Here is an 8,245-nt window from a genome sequence, read left to right as displayed (position 1 = left end):
GGAGAAAAAAAAAAATAATAGTGATGACTGGATGGAAAAGAAGTTAGTTTTATTACATTCTAAACTGGTAAATCTAGTAAATAATGTGTCTAAGGTCAGTGCCCTGTTAAATATATTATTTTTATGGGATTATATCCTGCTAGACCCCTGGACACCATTTTGGAGGCCTCTGACAGACCAAGACCTCTGGTCCAGTCCAAAATCCAGCCTTCTTCAGAATGATGCAGATATAGAAAGTTTGTTTAGTCAGTGTTTACCCGCTGAAAAGAATCTGTCAGCACTCAGATCCGATCTGATGGACTCCAAACACATCATGCAAAGATGAGACACCAGACCTGACATCCTCCACAGCTCCTTTCCCTCCGTAACTGACAGAAAATTTACCTCAGTGTCACTGAACCGCTGCTGAACACTATATTTTCTTTTCGCTTTTACCCACACACACTCATCTGACATCTACCTTTTCTCTGGCCTCTCTCTCCTCCCTGTCTCCCTCTTCTCATTTGGCACATAAATGATTCTATCCATCTCACCCGCAGCACCGATGTGACATAATTCTGCGGTGTGTCATGTACAGCTCGGCCGCAGTGCGGTCTCTTGTGTGTGTCGTGCGTTTGTGTGTGTAGGGGCTGCACTTGTCTTGAGAGTACTGTCATAAATATCCACTACTAATTCTTCTACTGCAAACCTGCCAGCTTCCCACTTATACCGCAACCTGTGACATACCTCAAATAATGTCTTGATGTCTCACCAGATATGCTCATGAGAACTCTTCTCCTGGGGCGGTGGCCAGAATGATATGAGAAAACAGCGTGTCTGTGATTTTTGTTGACGGCACAGATCAGGTGCTCTGAACAACTCTTTCCCTGACAGAAAATTGAACATTTTTTTCTTCTTTTTCTGACTTTCTGAAACTAAAGACATTGTTTTGTTGCACTTTACCTTGGAGAAGCTTCTAATATCTGATATTCTGCAAAAAGTTGACCAAAAAAAAAAAAGAAAAGAAAAGCTAAAACGCCCTTGGACAGAATTTGACTCAAAAGTTTACTGTCAGTAAAAATGAATGCTTTTATTCAGCAATGATACATTCAACTGATCAGAAAAGAAAACACTTTTAAAGGTGCCCTAGAATCAAAACTTGAATTTACCTTGGCATAGTTGAATAACCAGAGTTGGTAACACTTTATAATAACTGCACACTATGAAGCATTAGTTAAGCATTAGTTAATAGTTAATTAATCACTTATAAAGCATTAATAGACATTAGTAAGTCGTTTATAAATACAGCTATAATTGCTTTATTCTTGATTTATAAGCATATCTATAATGTGTTTAATAATTGTATTTTCATACTTCATTAATCCTTAAATGCGTACCTCAGGTCTTTTGTGACCCGGGACGTCATTCACTAGCCTCCTCCTCGTTAATTTTTTAAAGTTAGACATCAACCTTCTTGGTATTCCTCAATCAATTTATTATAAAGAATATAACAAGAAAAAAATCATAAAATTATAAAAGAATGCCTATTTTTGTATTCATTTTTTGTAAAAATTGTATAGGGTCGCAAACGACCCGAGGTGTGTATGAGTGTACATATATTTTTCTGCACAACAATAATTGAATCTTAGATGACGGAATAAGTGCAATCCACCTTTATTCCACAAGGTGGCAATGTCTGATACACAATGCTGAAGTGACGACTCATTTAGACAGAAAACGAAATAATAATAACAACATGAAATGGCTCAGCAATTTACTGCAAAACAAGTACTGAATGCAATCAAATATGACTGTAACTGTTACTGGATGGATCTGGTGAAGCTGTTAGTGATAGAAATATTGATTTTGAAGATGTTGAAAATGGAATAGTTTTGAGAATACATTTGAGATCGCGAATGGGCTTATATTCGTGACCTGAAACATAAAACTAGCCCATTATTTGCCGAACTGGGAAATGAGCTCTGACGAGGACAGTGATGATGGCATAAAACATCTGCTCAGATGAGCCCTTTCAAGCTCCAAAAGGTAACAAAATATGCTTTATTTTATTCTTCTGTAATTGTTACTCTAATATCAGAGGAGTTTTATATTATCGCGACAGGTAGAGATCCTTCCATGTTCGATATAGTTCCGGGTCGATAAAGACCCGAATATGTAAGAATGATTGGCGAAACAGTCATGCATTTAAGGGTTAATTATCAATTTATCATTTGTAAATTAAGTATTACATTATTTACAAACCAGTTTTTTACGAGTTGTCAGTAGTTAATTTAGGAAGTGTAAGTAAATGATTAATAAACTATTTAAACATTAATTTATACATATTATTTCGACACATAGTAATAGTTACTTAGTGTGTTAGTAAATGTTTTATTAACACATATTCCTACTGTAATTCATGATTAATTCAGATAATTATAAAACATTTAGAAGCAGTCAGTTATGCTTTGTAAAGCTTTTATAAATGAGATTTAAAGGTTCAGTGATCTTCTGCACTGCTGTTCTCTAATGTTTTAAAGTTAGTACTGAGGTAGTTTTGACACTGGGAATATGTATTAATAAAGCATTTAATAACACACTAAGTAACTAATACTATAAATAATAAGATGCATAAATGTGCATTTAAATATTTCATTAATCATTTACTTACACTTCCTAAATGATCTTATGAACCACTGACAACTCTTAAATAACTGGTTTGTGAATAATGTAATACATAATTTAGAAATGATAAATTGATCATTAATAAAGTATGAAAATACAATTATTAAACTCATTATATATATGCTTATAAATCAAGAACAAAGCATTTATATCTGTATTTATAAACGGCTTACTAATTTCTATTAATGTTTTATAAATGATGAATTGACTATTTACTAATGCATAACAAATGCTTCATAGCGTGAGTTATTCTAAAGTGTTACCCAAGAGTTCAGTACATGGAAATGACATACAGTGAGTCTCAAACTCCATTGTTTCCTCCTTCTTATGTAAATCTCATTTGTTTAAAAGACCTCCGAAGAACAGGCGAATCTCAACATAACACTGACTGTAACAGTCGGGATCATTAATATGTACACCCCCAATATTCGCATATGCCAGCTCATGTTCAAGCAATAGACAAGGGCAGCCAGAATTAACGTCTGGATCTATGCACAGCTGAATCATCAGACTAGATAAGCAAGCAAGGACAACAGCGAAAAATGGCAGATGGAGCAATAATAACTGACATGATCCATGATTACATGATATTTTTAGTGATATTTGTGAATTGTCTTTCTAAATGTTTCGTTAGCATGTTGCTAATGTACTGTTAAATGTGGTTAAAGTTACCATCGTTTCTTACTGTATTCACGGAGACAAGAGCCATCGCTATTTTCATTATTAAACACTTGTAGTCTGTATAATGCACAAACACAACTTCATAAATCTCTCCAACAGTGTGTAATGTTAACTTTAGCCCATTAGCCACGGAGCACTATCAAACTCATTCAGAATCAAATGTAAGCATCCAAATAAATACCATACTCATGTGATACGACGCATGCATGCAGCATGCATGACGAACATCTTGTAAAGATCCATTTGAGGGTTAGATTAGCTGTGTGAACTTTGTAAATGCACTGCAGGGAGTGCGCGATTTAAAGGGGCCGCAGCCTGAATTGGTGCATAGTTAATGATGCCCCAAAATAGGCAGTTAAAAAAATGTATTTAAAAAAATATTTTGAGCTGAAACTTCACAGACACATTCAGGGGACACCTTATATTACATCTTGTAAAAACTGGTTGTAGGGCACCTTTAAATTGTCACAAAAGATTTCTATTTCAAATAAATGGTGTTCTTTTGAACTTGCTATTCATTAAAGAATCCAGGAAAAAATGCATTGCGGTTTCAAAAATATCATTAGCAGCACAAACATTGATAATAATCAGAAATGTTTATTGAGCATCAAATCAGTATATTAGAATGATTTCTGAAGGATCGTGTGACACTGAAGACTGGAGTAATGATGCTGAAAATTCAGCTTTGATCACAGGAATAAATTACATTTTAAAATATATTCAAATAAAAAAATAAAAAAAACAGTTATTTTAAATTGTAATAATATTTCACAATATAACTGTATTTTTGATTAAATAAATGCAGCTTTGGTGACCATAAAAGACTTTAAAAAGTCATAAAGTTCTCCTAAACTTCCTATCACCCTAGAATTCTCTGCTCATCATTAGCCTACAACGCAATCTGAAATAAAATTTACACCTTCAAAACTTCCATAGCTCAGAGCACTGTGGGAGTAATATATTCCCGACAGAACCCACGACATGCCTCGGGTGCACCTGAGGCATAATCACAAAGCTAATTTCACAATTATAACGGCTCAGAGTGCATATGGGAGACTGTTACAGTGCAATGATGAAGTATCTTCTGCGAGAAGTCATGAGGAGAAAAGACATTAACGTCACAGGTAGATTTATTGAGCGATTTTAGTCGTTAGTCATTGTAGGTTGTAGAACTACCATCATCAGACTCTGACTGACTTTAGAGGAGTTGTTTGAATTAAAGTTGCCTGATTCCCGAAAGAGCTGTGGTGAACTTTATAAACAGATGATGCATTAGTGACTGGAAACTTTATGGGATGTTCTTTATCTTGACATTGCATTAGATCTCTCCTCATTTACATTGACACACTCATTTCTTGTGGTTCATGTACATCTAAGTCTATAATTTTGAATGCGCTTTTAGTGGACAGAGACCAAGTGTTGGGGGTAACGCAAGTAATGCAAGTTATGTAATCAGATTACCCTTTTGTAACGAGTAAAATAACGCAAAAGTAACGTATTGCATTACTTTTCATTAATGCAATTAGTTACTTTTTTAGGGAGTAACGCAATAATTTAATGCATTACTTTTAAAAGTAACTTTCCCCAACACTGCAGAGAGAACTAATGTGACCTAAAACATTGAAGTTTTATTGGTGATGATTCTGCAATGTCATTATTTTAAAGTAAAAATGTCTTGTGTTGTATTTCCTACTGAAGGTCTTTTACTGTTATAAATGGCCTTCAGTTTAATGAGGTTTTCAAGTGGTTGAAATACCAAGAAAAATTTTATTCATCTATAAAATAATAAGGTATGAAAAACTAATTAATAATTATAAATTGAAAATGTTAATAAAACAGTTGCTCATCTGTTTCTATAGTAAGTGTATTTCTATTTTATAATACTGTGAGAGACTACAAAAATTCATCTACTTAAAGGGATAGTCATTCTGTCATCATCTACCAACATTCTTTAAAATATCTTCTTCAATGTTCAACAGGAAAAAAAAGAAACTCTTACAGGTTTGGAACAATATGAGGGTGAGTAAATGATGACAGAATTTTCATTTTTGGATGAACTATCCCTTTAACAACAAAAACAAACTGGGAGTAGTTTTAATTATCTCTTTCAAATTCTGTCATACATTTGGCAAGAAAAACACTAGTATCACTGGGGTTAAAGTTCAGGCTGGGTTAAACGGCACATATAATCTGTGTGAACCATTTTTTTGTATGACATGACTATATTAAAACTCTTAAATGAGCCAGAAAATGTCTAAATGTGCAGTAATAATAATAAAAAAAAAAACATCCACCTATCGAGAAAATGCCCATATTTGCTGCAATCTTTTGTTTTACTGCCATCACGCTGGTGGTTAGGACCACATCTGGTTTATTTGCATACATGCTTGTTGCTGCTTTTATTAGTGACCCATTATGGCAGCAAGAAGTGCTGTTCTCAATGTCATTAGAACTGATAGCTGAAGGTGCATCTTCTTGAAATGAGCTTAGGGAACAATAATGAATCATCACATCACATTACAAGCAGGCAGCAGGGACTCATTTATTGACTGGAGTTTGTTTGAATGATACAGAACTGTAATCTCCCTGGACATCATAACAGGTTCCATCAGAGAGGAGTGGAGAGGAGGTGACCAGAGGTCAGACGGTAAGAAATGAGCCTCAGTTGATGAGGGGCAACATTAAAGAACTCGTCTGTTTGTCATTACTGTGGAGGTGAAGCAGTGATAATGGTTCTTCAAGGAAGCACTGCCACAAGCGAAAGCCACGTTGGTACATTTGTGCTCACAGCACAACTTTATAAAGTAGAACTTTATCACACAAGCCAGACTGACATTCAATCCAGAAACAGGATTGTGAGTGTTGTAAGTAAGCTAAAATTAAAGGGATAGTTCACCCAAAAATGAAAATTTGATGTTTATCTGCTTACCCCCAGTGCATCCAAGATGTAGGTGACATTTTTTCTTCAGTCGATCACAAATGATGATTTTTAACTGCAACCGCTGCCCTCTGTCATTCAAATAATTGCACTAGATGGGAACTTCATCTATAAGAGTGAATAAACCTTGCTTAGACAAATCCAAATGAAACCCTGCGGCTCGTGACGACACATTAATGTCCTAAGACACGAAACGATCGGTTTGTGAGAGAAACCGAAAAGTATTTATATCATTTTTTACCTCTAATACACCACTATGTCCAACTCCGTTGATGACTCCTTTACTGATATCTGATCGCGCTCTGTCAACGGCAGTGATGTCTGACACTCATTGAAGTATATGTGCGAGACATCACTGCCGTTGACAGAGCGCGATCAGACCTCACTAAAGGAGTCCTGAACGGAGTTGGACATAGTGGTGTATTAGAGGTAAAAAATGATATAAATACTTTTCGGTTTCTCTCACAAAATCATCGTTTCGTGTCTTAGGACATTAATGTGTCTTCACGAGCCGCAGGGTTTCATTTGGATTTGTCTAAGCAAGGTTTATTCACTCTTATAGATGAAGTTCCCATCTACTGCAATTATTTGAATGACAGAGGGCAGCGGTTGCAGTTAAAAATCATAATTTGTGATCGACTGAAGAAAAAATGTCACCTACATCTTGGATGCACTGGGGGTAAGCAGATAAACATCAAATTTTCATTTTTGGGTGAACTATCCCTTTAAGTAACTTTTACACAGTTTTTTTCTCCCATTTAAAAGGGCATCTGATATAATAAACTAAGTGCAATGTAATGTTGTAAATATTGATTTTTCAATACGTATCGATAATATCTGAAACACTTCCAAGAAAGCAGAATAGACACACAATACCATCTGCACTTTCTTTCTCTCTCTCATCTCACAGCGAGTTGACACACAAACCCGCCTCCCCTCACTCACTCCTTTCCTTTGCTCCGAATGAATGTTGTTGGTGTTACAGAGCTTGAATTTCAATGTGGGATTGCACGTATTGCACATAATTTTACTCATTCCTGCAGATTTTGTGCTCACATCCAAAGTGCGCACACATAAAGCCACCTCTCTGTACTAAATTGAATTCTTTTTCTGTACTTATTATAAAACAGTCAAATGAACACAAAATAATGTCAAAATGCTGGTCTTAGAGAGTAATCACGTAAGTCATTTATACTTACGTTTGTTTGTTTGAGTGAATGTATGTTGAGAAAGAAAACGCATGTGTAGCAGTATAATGGATCCGTGCGTGAGGTCCTAAAGTGACAGCAGCCTAATGTACCTACTGCCAAATTAATATCTATATGGAAGATTTTCCCCATGGTATCTATGTCAAAATTGTGGCCAGTGAAAATTCTGAGTGGCAAGTAACTTTGGAAAACCACTGGTGAGCAAAAAAGTTAAAGGGTTAGTTCACCCAAAAAATGAAAATGATTTCATTAATGACTCACCCTCATGTTGTTCCAAACCCGTAAGACCTCCGTTCATCTTCAGAACACAGTTTAAGATATTTTAGATTTAGTTTCTGTCCCTCCATTGAAAATGTATGTACGGTATACTGTCCATGTCCAGAAAGGTAATAAAAACATCATCAAAGTAGTGGGTCAGTAAGAGTTTGTTGAAGCATCGAAAATACATTTTGGTCCAAAAATAACAAAAACTACGACTTTATTCAGCATTGTCTTCTCTCCCGGAATCCATTGAATTGATTCCATTGAATCCTTTCATCTGTCGGTGTTGGTGTTGGTAATGCACTTTTACATTGTTGTTTTTGGCGATTAGGACATCCGCGACATTTTGAAGCATCGAAAATACATTTTGGTCAAAAAATAACAAAAACTACGACTTTATTCAGCATTATCTTCTCTTCCGGGTCTGTTGTCAATTCGTGTTCATGTCTCTGCTTCTTCTTCTTCTTCTTCTTCTTCTTCTTCTTCTATCCTG

Source organism: Chanodichthys erythropterus, chromosome 1, assembly GCF_024489055.1.
Source record: "Chanodichthys erythropterus isolate Z2021 chromosome 1, ASM2448905v1, whole genome shotgun sequence".
In the NCBI taxonomy this organism is placed as follows: domain Eukaryota; kingdom Metazoa; phylum Chordata; class Actinopteri; order Cypriniformes; family Xenocyprididae; genus Chanodichthys; species Chanodichthys erythropterus.
This window is presented reverse-complemented; position numbering follows the sequence as displayed.